Genomic DNA, 11640 nt, shown 5'->3' on the forward strand with positions numbered 1-11640 from the left:
TTGCAAATTTGTAAGCTGCCAAGGCAAAGGTGACCACTGCCAGTAGGGTCACCCTATTAAGAGAAGTCAGCAGAAAGTCTCTCTGCTCCAGTTCAGACCCGTTGGTTTCCCCTCAAAGGCTGGATCCAGAATTGGAGCACAAAGGACAGAAGAAACAGGCATGTGCACAGTCACAGGGGGGCCCCTAGAATCCCATTTCCCTAAATGGCAGTTGGCATCTGTTGCGATTTTAAAATTCAAAAGCAAGAGAGAGCGAAACCTACTGAGTCATTCTGACAGACAGAGCTTTCTTTGCATGCCAGCTCTTAAAACTCTGGCTTAGCCTGAGTATTCAGCCATGTTTGGGGTGTGGAATAAGGCTTGCTCTCTCTCATTTCCCCCCCGACAGACTCGATGTTTTTAACTGCTATGGTCTCCTCGATGCTGGTAAGAGCCATGGCCTGGTGAATTTGGCTGGAAAAGATAGCTGAGGATTTGACTGGTTCATTTTTTTATTTTTAAATAAGAACTTGCTATCCTTGGCCAAATTCCTCATCAATGGGACAGAGAGAACATGAGATCTGGAAATTAAAAATGTCTAATGTGGGAGAATGCAAAACAAGTATGCATTCCTAGTCAACAAAGAGCACCAGCCGGAATGAAGTTAAGTGCTCTGGGTTAGGACCTGGATCTTCCCAGTTCTAATATGACTCTTTAACCATTATACCACACTCCCCCTCTTTTTGACACAGTAGGTGAATAGTCTCTGTTGTTTCCACATTTGAAAAGCACCGACAAAATGATTTTTTGCTTAGTAGCCCAAGCATAGTGCCATCTCTCCTGCCCTTACCTGGTTTAATCAGGAGTATATTTTGAGGCACAGGCTGTTTAGTGGATTGTGAGATGTTGTTTTTTTCTTTTCAGGGTCATTTAGTCACAAGCTGACAAGATTCACTAGTCCCTGTAACAATCGAGCTCCTTTTCATTTGACCTGGAGGAAGCAGACTTCCTGGCCCGTGACAGGGCTGAATCCCAGGTGAGCACGAGCTCATTTGCCCTGTCACGTTGATTGCGACGAAACCCCATGAGAAAGACACGCTGTGGGTGTACAGTCCAAGGAACATTACAGTTTATTGAGAGATGCAGCAAAAATGCAAGCATGGGTAGCCGAAAAGAATTTGACTATGGAGAATGTAGCTGTGCAGGTTGCTTTTATTGCATCTAAGTCACTTGGGCAGTTTTCAAAAGGCAGGTGAGAGTGGAAACAGCGGGCTGCGGGGGTTAAGACAAGGAGGAACTGGTTGCCAGACAGAGGGACACTAGCCTACGTACTGAGGAATCAGGAGTAACCAAGTCATTTTCTGATCAGAGCAGGACACCCGACTTAACAGTCTAAAACTTCTTGTAAGCCAGTGTGAGGCTTTCTGTGGCCGTAAATATTATGGATGACCTTTGGCTCCTTTCATCTTGACATTTGCCAAATTATTCCTCTTAAAAACATCCTTTGTGCAGAGTTAAAACCCTGAATGGGGCTCTAGAGTTGAGAGTGTGGGGAAAAACCAAACATGCGACTGCCTCTTTATGCCGGGACCCTGCGTTTAGTGGGCTAGCGTGGCCCCTGACGCACGGCCAAAAAGGAGGAAATGCATTACCTGAAAGGACAGACATTTCCATATTTTTTGCAAAAGCTAATTTGTATCTATGGATCGCCATGGAGAAAGAAAGGGTCATATCCAATGTTAATTCTACCTGGAGAAGAACCATAGAAATATATGAGATACATTTCTCGTTATTAACAGAAGTCCCATTCATCCCAATGGATCTCCTCTAGGGAGGACTAACACTGGCCAGTACCCAGTAATTACAGCTGACATTGGGACACAGGGTGCCTCATTGTAGTAAGTGACCAGGTAACCTGTGTGCCGTGCTCAGTCCAGGTGCTAACTGTGGGTGGGCAACTTCAGTGCCCCATTTTCGTGTCCCTGGTTCCTTATCTTTCAGCTGGCCTTGTCTGCACAGCTCTTTACACAGCAGGTGCCTTTGAAAGACGTACCTGGCTGGCTGGCTTTCAGCAGGAGCTGACTAGTCTTGTCCCAAGCATCACCACCATTAACAGGGGTATTACAAATAGCCAGAGACTGAGCAATCTCCCCCCAAAAGCCCCCAGCCCCAGCTCCAGGTAGCCCAGCCTCCCAGGTAAGTGCAGAAACCCCCTGAATGCAAACGTGCCAGTCAACGCTCGTGGCAGGAATTTCAACCCAATAAGCAGCTGTCATTGCCACCTGGTCATCAGGGGTATAAAGGGGTATAAATTGCCATACACTCGAGGTCAATTGCCCCTTTGCTGTGATTGAACTTTATTCTCAAGAATAAAAATACAGATTTTCTCTTCTCTCACCCCTGTCATGTTTAATTGGGCGAAGTGTGCCAGGGTCAAACCCATTGTGTCCTTCACCCTCAAAGAGGGGACTCTCCTCTGTCAGCTCTTCAAATGAGGACTGCCCTCTGTAAAGCAGGACCTCGTCCCCTTGCATCGAATATTGCAATATATTCTGGACCCCCAACAACAGTGTCCCTCTCCAGCCCTCCCTGTCCGCCTCCAGAATGCCATTCTGCCTTCCCACTTTTCCTTTTCCAACAGACTCTCAGCATTCCAACATTTTGGCATGCTGGGTTCTCACAGGGCTGTCTCCCAGGGGAGGAGTTACTCCCAGTCGTGAGAATACCTGCTCTTGTTTATTAGTCACCCCATGAACTGTTGTAAACAGCCCAGAAAGTGGTACAAAAATGAAGTAAAACAACAGTACTGATTTCGGCAACCATGAGTCGAGCTGGCTGGAGCTGGGGGTCAGACTAGATGGCCCCGAGCCCCCTTCTGACTCACTCTGTTTCTGTGTTTCCTGCATTCAGTATTAGGAGTAGTAAGTGCAGAGGAAACCGGGGTCCTCGCTGCATGTTCACTGTGAGAAGCAATCTCAAATGCGCACTGACAGCATCATTGCAGGTCAGGTTAACTTAACCTGATTCCTGTTTATCCTTGAAATTTAATAGGATAAAGTGATGAGAAAGGGGAGTTTAAATGAATTTCATTCTCCCCAGTACCTCCTACTGTTAACTTCCTTTATTCTTTCATGGATTCCTTTTATTTAGAGAATTTAGAAGCTGTCTTGCTCAGGTAAATCCTCTAAAGGCAGTGTGCAAGAAAACTTTAAAAGCATGAAATGCAATAAAACATAATATCATTTTCATTTTGTTGGGAGGATGTTCAGGGCAAGAGGACAGGGATGGCTGATGAAGCCCCAAATCCTTTCCTAGCTTTCAGGTAGGTGTTTGCCATGAGTCTCTCCTCACCCACCGCCCAGCATCTAAGAATCAAGCTGTTAATAGAAAGTGACGGTACTAAAGGCTTCCTTCCACCCAGCCTTGCTAGTAACAAGCGCATATGTGCCTGCCCGCCACTTAAGGTCTGGGGCAGAGGCTTTTCTCCGGGAGCCCTCCCTGAAGAAGATTAGGAGGGTGAACACCCAGAGAAGGGCCTTCTCTGTGGTGGCGCCCAAATTCTGGAATTTGCTCCTCAGAGAGGTTCGCCTGGCACCGTCACTTTATTCTTTTTGGCACTAAACCCTTTTTATTCTCCCAGTGTTTTAAGATTTGATCGTTTTAATTGGAGTGTTATTGCTGGTTGGGAATTTTATTAGGACTCTGTGTTTTATTTTATTTTATATAGTCTTATTATTAAGCCGTCATGTTGTAAGCCGCCCCGAGGCTTCGGCGAATGGGGCGGCATAAAAATGTTTTAATAAATAAATAAATAATATTAACCCGTCCCAAGACCACGGTAGGGGACAGTCTAGAAAAGTTTAAAACAAACAAACAAACCATTTAATACAGTAAATTGTTCACAGGGCGTGATTCTGCCAAACTCTGGAAACACCTGAAGCGTTTTTGAAATGACCCTGCCTCCACCTTATGAACAAAAAAGCCGTTCCTGACCTGAAGCCTTGAAAAGTCTGGTGCCACTAGGCATCACAGTGGGGCAAATACCAGCGCCCTGGCCCCTGGAATCCTCCTCACTCTGATGCCAGCCAGCCACTTCCTTGCAATGTCCTAGGGCAAACCCTCCCATATTTTTAAGAGTATGGCTGCAGGGTTACCTGCTTGCAAGTGACCTGAAGACACCACCCCACAAGTGGCTAGAAAAGGACATAGATTGCCATGTGTCACTTTATAATGAGAAGCCAGGACTCCAAATTAAGTAGAAATGCCCAAATCTCTTCCTAGAGGATATGGAGAGGATATGAATGGCTGCCATTTCCACCCCAGATGTGAACAATCGCTGCGAAACTTCAAGGCGCTCTATTTTTTAGCTATGTATTAAATTTCTAGCCCCACCCCTCATTTGTTTGTTTATTCCATTTCCATGCCACCCCATAACCTGCAGGTTAGCCAGTATGACTCGCTGGCCAGCTTACAGAAATATAAAACAACAGCATACACAACAAACACTCATCTTAAAGCTAGCATGAATGGTGCAATGAGAAATCGCAGCAGCAACACGCAAGAAACCTCACAAGAAAACCCTGCAGTGGCCAGAATTCAAATTAAGCCAAGGGCACAGTAGCAATGAAATACTTTCTAAAAAATTGTCTAACTGTTTAAACATTGGTAATTTCTGGTTCTTTGTCTTTAAGCGAGACCTGGACTGGTAGGCCTTGAAGCAGAGGACTTCGAATAGGGAACTGCCCATTGCAAAACAGGACATGCTAGCAACCTGCTCTGCAATCTGCAGAGAAGTGCCCTGATGATGACAGAGGCATGCCATGATGATGATGAGGATGATGATGATAATGGAAGAGGAAGCCAGCATAATAATCAAACTAATGCAGAGCTCTATCCACTCAGAACGAAACAGATATTATTCTTTAATCCCACGCCAGTCAGGATGGAAATAGTTAAAACCTCCACTGGACTGATACCCTGGCTTGTTCCAAAGCCATTAACCATGGTTTCCCAGTTCAGATGAAACAGGCAACTGGGTAGTCGGAGGCCGCCTGGCTTGTGCCAAGAGGGGCTGTATGAATAGGGAAACGGTTTGCTTGTATCTTCATAAACTGAGATGCAATGAGCCATGCGTGACAGCTTCGTTTCTCGGAGAGAAATGCTCCGAGTGCTTTTCCACACGCAAGGGTTACGGAGGAACCTACAACTGCAAGGCAGCCTCTGAGGAAAGCCTGGGTGGATTCCTTCCCTCCTTCCCCTAATCACTTGGAGGTACTTGTTTTAATAGGCCACTAAATGGCGGGTTTCCACTCGAGTGGTTTGTCAAGCTAATATTTCCTAACGAGGGAGTGCGCACATAGGCGTTACGCAGCATCGGACCAGTAATTGGGGTTTTGTTTTGGCGGGACTCGGTGGCTTTCACAGCATGCCTTCTTTGAAATCAAGTGCACTGAACTTTGGTACTGGCCACGGGGGCACGGCAGGTCTTCCAAAAGCAGGGAAATGTCAGCCATGAAGCGCAGAGGAAGCGGGTGGGGGATGCCTTGTTAACACACTGCTCAGGCATAACCCAGGACATCCACCAGAAGGTGCCAGCAGCCCGTTCCCCCGCTGCTTGAAGTGCGGAACCTGCAACCCAGGTCCTCTGGCACTGGCAAAGGTGACCTGATACGTGAGCTGCCTTCGCTCACCAACAGTGTCTTCCTGTTGTCTACTTAGGGTGGCCTTCTTTAACCTGGTGCCCTCCAAAAACTTTAGGTTTCAACTCCTGTCGGCCTCAGCCAGCAGAGCATGGGGTAAGGAATTATTAAGAAGTAGGCCAGGCAAGATGCCTGTAAGTCCCTTCCGAAATAAGCCTTGGAAGAACATCCCAAAACCAAGACTCTGCTCAGAGGTAAGGGCGACTCCTGTTTGCAGCACCCCCACCCACAACCTGTGCATCAGCTCTCTTGCTTGCAAAAGGCCCTGCTCAACAGTTATCTCAGATAAAAGCAGAGATGAGCACAGCAAAAGCAGCTTGCGGGCCAGTTGGGGTGGCCCTGGCAAGGCGCATCCTCAGCGGTTCTCCACTCCTGTTTAATTTTTAGATCTCTGTGCTACCCTAAATCTCTAAGCCTTCCAAATGCTGCACATCTTTCCTGAATGTCTTGGCAAGGCCATTTCTAGTATATTTGGCAATGTATAGCCTTGGAAAGATCCAAGACAGTGTCTTCTCCATACACTGGAGTTTTAAAATATTAGCTCAGATCCTTCCGAAGGGATTTTGGTCATGAGCCACCAAGGGAAAGCTTCCTCAAAGGAGAAACACCCAAGGATCTTCCAGCATCTTAAAGGCTAACCCATTTATTGTGGCATAAAGTTTGGTGCCCTAGAGATAGGTCAGAAGAACTGTGTTCTCTAGCCTGGGAAAAAATAGTAAGCTATAAGAAATCTTTCCATTGTAAAGGGAACTTGAGGCTTTGCAATGTTTTCCCTTGACAAGTTGACCATCCTTGTTAGTTTACAAGTCCTTCAAAGACTGATCCAGTTCTTGTTTGCTTATACTAGGGAAGGAAACTCTGGATGTTTTGGCCTTCAGCTCCCATCATCCCTTGTCAGCAGCCAAGCTGGCTAAGGCTGATGAGAGCTGTAGGCTAAAACATCTGGAAGTCTACTAGTTGTCCAGCCCTGCCTTCCTCTGTCCATCACCGGTCCACCTACCTGTACAAATTGGGAATGTTGAACCACCTGTGGTCTGAGGACCACGTTTCATTTGGAGAAGCTTTTGAGGACTACTTTTCTGTGACGGGTGGGGAATGAAGGCACATGAGGTGGGAAAAATACCATTAGACGAATTTTGACCTTTTAAAATCAGGGGTGGGAGGGCAAAATGAACGGTAGTTAGATGAAGCATTGGAGGGTAACGAGCTAGGCGAGGCCCCTGGGGCTGGTGTTGTGTTCCCATGGGCCACCTTGACTAACGTCTCACACAATGGTCTTCCCAGTCCTCCTTGGAGGTGCTGGGAATTGAATGCAGGATCCAACCCATGCGGTTTACCACTGATCCATGGATCTGTGATGCTGTTGTTTGTGATACCATGTCCTAATGGAAACTCAGTGATCGCCAGCTTACTGAGATGGATCATTATGTCAACATGAAATGATGATTAATTATTTCCACCTGCTCCCCCGCACCCCAAATGGACTGTTAACTTGCTCCAGAGGGTTCTTTATTAGGAGACAAACATCTTCAGAATAAAAGAATCAGACTGACCCTGATGTAAAAGAAGGGGTGGGGGAGGAACGTCAGCGTGGAACCTTGAGCCGGCTGGAGGTGGCTTCTTCCGCCAGGGATGGGCCACAGCTGTGATCCACTTGGCATAGTTTGGGATACACTGAGCTCTGAATTGCTCTCTCTTGAATTCATTCATCCCCTTTGAAGCCCGGCAGAGTGGAATGTCTTCAGTCCAGATTTCGTCATGGTAGAAGTTCTCCCCTGCATGAAAAGACCTAAGAGCCCACCAAAGTGGATTCCTGGCATTTCTATATCTAAGCTGCAAACAAACAAACAAAAACAGAAGAGAAGAGAATTAGAAGCACTGATGCTTAGAATGATACTTAAATATTTCTGCCTTCGGCAGTGCAACAGGCATCACAGTTTGCATTCCGCAGTGCAGCAATGTCGCCCAAAGAGTCACCCAGTGAGAGTCAGTGTGGGGAAGTGGGGAAGAGTGTGGGGCTGGGACTCAGGCGACCTGGGTTCCAGTCCCTGCTCAGCCACGGAGCCAGCTGCGTGACTTAGGGTCACTCACAGGCGCTTAACACGACCTACCTTGTTGTGAGGATAAGACCGAGAATAGCAGGAGAAGAAATGAGTTCTAAGCTGCTCTGACTTCTTTCACAAAGAAAAAAAGGTAGGTAGAAATGTAATATATAAATGAATACAGCCCAGAAATGCACAAATCACAGATTCTAGACAAGCCACTTAGTGCCTAGCTTCATACTGTTAAATGTGTGAATTTTCTGAGAAGGTGGGGCCTGCATCTGGAATTTCGGGATCTTTTGTGATTTTGAGAGCAGCGGGTTCTACAAAAGGACCACCAAGCAGCTGGTTGCTCATTCACAGCACGGTGACTGTGTAGCAAGGCAGAGGCGGTGCCCGAGTTCGAATTTACAAAGCCGCTCTTCTGGGAAGGGTTAGGCGGACAAGAGGGCGTGCTTCTTCACACAGCATATAGCCCAACTGTGGAATTTGCTGCCATGGGAAGTGGTGATGGCCACCAATCTGGGTGAATTCGAAAGGAGACTGGAGAGATTCAGGAGGGAGGAGGCTCTCCGTGGCTATTAGCCTTGCTGGCCACGGTCTACCTCCTTGACCAGAGGTGGGTGGCATTCCTGCATGCACCAGCTGCTGAGGAGCTGGGCAGGTGGAGGTCTTGCCCCCCTCCTGCTGGAGGGATTCTGACGGCAGCTGGTTTGCCACCGTGTGGACTGAGTACTGGACCAGGTGGAGCTTTGGTCTGATCCAGAAGGGCTTCTTGGTGTTTCTGAGCCCACAGTTTTCTGCTCAAGCACGCCACTTCTCAGAACACAAACTTATGAGGCTCAGAGGCCTGCTTGGGTGGACTCCAGGGATGGTGGAGGACAGGAGAGCCTGGAGGAATGTTGTCCATGGGGTCGCGGTGGGTCAGGCACGACTTTGCAACTAAACAGAAACTTCAGAGGTCCTTTCGTCCAACCTTCTGCTCCATGCAGTATCCATCGGGATGGATCCTGCGGCTAGAGCAATTCCCGACAGATGGCCATTCAGCTTCTGCTTAAACTCCCTCCACCCGGGGAGGGCTCCCCATCTCCCAAGGCCGATTGCTCCAGCGTTGCAGGGCTGTGCTGTCAGAAATCTCTCCTGTTCAGCTGAAATCTGTTGCCCGTTTCTACCTGGAATTGAAATCAAGAGTCCTGTGCAGCCTCAGGCATGGTGCTGTATATTTCTAGTAATTGAGGTCCCCATGGAGAGAAAACAAAGCACTCTCGTTTGCTTGGGTCTTAATGCACCATAGATATGATTATCTTAATCCAGCGTGTCCTTTTGGGAAGCTGTTATCCCTTCAGTTCAGATGGGAGCCTCTGAATTTCAGGCTGAGTCTCCGGATGTGTTTGTCTTGAGTAATGGACTTGCTATTTTCAGAGCGTGGACGCTGGGCAGCTTCCTACACCCAGCTGTCAATCTTTTTCCTGGTCAGTCATAAACAGTCTTACAGCTGCCACATTTGCTATGCAAACTGGATTTCACTGCAGCGATTCACTTCCTCTCCAGTTGGCTCTTTATGCCTTGCCAAAAACAGCAGCCGAGAGGGCAGAAGGGGCCACAGCCTGGGATAAAATGGGCAAGCGAGAGACACCGATCTGGAAATAATTGCTACACGAATGCAAAGTAATTCTCAGTCTGGCAGGCAGAACTGGGCCCTGTGCGACTGCTTGGCCTGCTGAACGAGTGACGGGTGTTGATGGGCAGCGTCAAGGTCCTGGACTCTTCCTTCTTGTCATTCATGATTTTTAAATTGCACCCGGACGGTGCCTGCCACAGGGCCACTCTGCTTCGTCGGTGTTTTCCCAAAGCTGAAGAAGGCACTAGGTATTTTCAAAAGCACTTGCTTACATGTATGTGGGAGCATGTGTGCTGGCCGTTACTTTTTAATGGTTCCCAGCTTTCCTTAATTGCCAAAGGTGGGCTGTTGGTTTATTTTCATGATGAAATTATTTGGAAGGAACTTAAAAGGGAGTATGTCAAGAGCTGAATCTCTTCAGGAAGTAGAGAGGCTATTTTAAACCACTAATAACAGAGGCTCAGATAAAACGTGCACCACAGATTAGAAAGAGCAGAAACAGGACGAGAGCCTTGCTGTAGTTAGATAGCAGAGTCAAAGGCCGAGGTGCCTTCATGTAACTTTAGACTTCTGTAGACTTTAGATTTCTTTGCACAGCACATACGAAGTTATGGAATTCACTTCCACAGGATGCAGGAAGTATTTGCCCACCAGATTCCTCTGAAAGGTTTGGGATTTTGGAATGGGGGTTTCACATGCACTGCCAAAGAGAGAACACACCCTAGCTAAGTGCACACGCAGCACTTAGAATGCAAAGGCAGGCTTATTCAGCAGAAAATACTGAGCAGGAATAAAATTCTTAGCTCAGTGTTGTCCAGGCAAATATCCCTATTACATCCCAATTTTACTCTTTATTTCTAAAAAGATAGAGCGCTTCCTGCCCAACAGCCTTACAGAGAGAAGAAAAGATCCGTGTCACCTAAATTATTGTATTACCAATCACAATGTATAGGTGTGAAAACTGGACAGGGAAGAAAATGGGTGTCTTCACAGCGTGGTGCTGGAGGAGAGCTTTGCACATACCCTGGACTGGCAGAAAGACATATAAGGGGATCCTCGATCAAATTAAGCCAGAGCTTTTCCTGGAAGCTAAAAGGACAAAAATGAGGCTGTCATACTTTGGACACATCGTGAGAAGGCGGCACTCCCTGGAGAAGACAACCCTGTCAAAGGAAGAAGACAAAAGCAGAGGAGCAGCAACCAAGAGCAAACCCACAAAGAAACTGGTTTGTTCCTCATCCAGTTTTTAAGGTTATCTCCTGTTCTCAGTTCTGCTGTTGGTAAACTTCTAAAACTTAAGCTTAGTTTTTTTTAAATAATCTTTTAAAGTTTTCAGATTGTTTTAACATTTTCAAATGTTCTGAAGTTTCTTTCTTAAATATGGTTTTAATGTTTTGAAAGTTTTGATTGCAAGTTGCTTGGGGGGCGGGCAGAATACTTGGGTCAAAATGGAAGCTGGCGCCACGGCTCTGTCCTCTCCTGTCAGCAGTGGCTCACCCCCCGTCCCCCCGATCCCAGCTCCTTTTGAGAGTTAGCGAAGATGCCTGGAGGTGTGAGCATTGCTCCTATGCACTGTGTGCCCTTTAGCCTTATCCAGTCCCAGTGCTCATCTATGGACCTTCCTCCTCAAGCGAGGGAAGAATTGATCATTGAACATCTGCCCCACCTCCTCGGTTCTCGATTTCACCTCTGGAGGATGTTTGCCTCCAGAGCTGATGATTGCTAGATCATGACGCCTCATGTAAGCGGCAGAGTGCTGCCACCTCTCGGCGACATGAATGAGGAATGCTGGTGAGTCTGCAGCCGATCGATTTCAGTGCATGCTAAGAGCGCAGAAGGATTGAGGCCTTTGAATTGTGATGCTGGAGGAGACCCCTGCGAGTTCCTTGGACTGCAAGGTGATCAAACCGTCAGTCCTAGAGGAGATCAACCCTGACTGCTCTTTAGAAGGCCAGATCCTGAAGATGAAACTCAAATACTTTGGCCACCTAATGAGAAGGAAGGACTCCCTGGAGAAGAGCCTAATTCTGGGAACAATTGGTGGCAAAAGAAGAAGGGGGCGGCAGAGGATGAGGTGGCTGGATGGAGTCACAGAAGCAGTCGGTGTGAGCTTAGGTGGACTCTGGGGATGGTGGAGGACAGGAAGGCCTGGAGGAATGTTGTCCATGGGGTTGCAATGGGTCGGACACGACTTCGCGACTAACAGCAACAACAACAAAAACGGGTTTCTAGTGCACCCAGCAAACCAGTGCACTGCATGTGGTTTGTACATGGATTGTTGAATGGATCTTTTTTCAGC

At 47.4% G+C, this 11640-nt stretch overlaps 1 long non-coding RNA gene across 1 annotated transcript; it reads left to right on the forward strand.

Moving 5' to 3' along the window:
* Positions 1-948: 948 nt before the first annotated feature.
* LOC123025273 lies at positions 949-4330 on the forward strand. The gene is made up of 3 exons (XR_006415090.1): positions 949-1015; positions 3240-3301; positions 3885-4330. It is a non-coding gene; the product is annotated as an uncharacterized LOC123025273 (long non-coding RNA).
* The last annotated feature ends 7310 nt before the right edge of the window (positions 4331-11640 follow it).

The sequence above is a fragment of the Varanus komodoensis genome, unplaced genomic scaffold (assembly GCF_004798865.1).
Source record: "Varanus komodoensis strain SLA01 unplaced genomic scaffold, ASM479886v1 scaffold26, whole genome shotgun sequence".
NCBI classification, from domain to species: domain Eukaryota; kingdom Metazoa; phylum Chordata; class Lepidosauria; order Squamata; family Varanidae; genus Varanus; species Varanus komodoensis.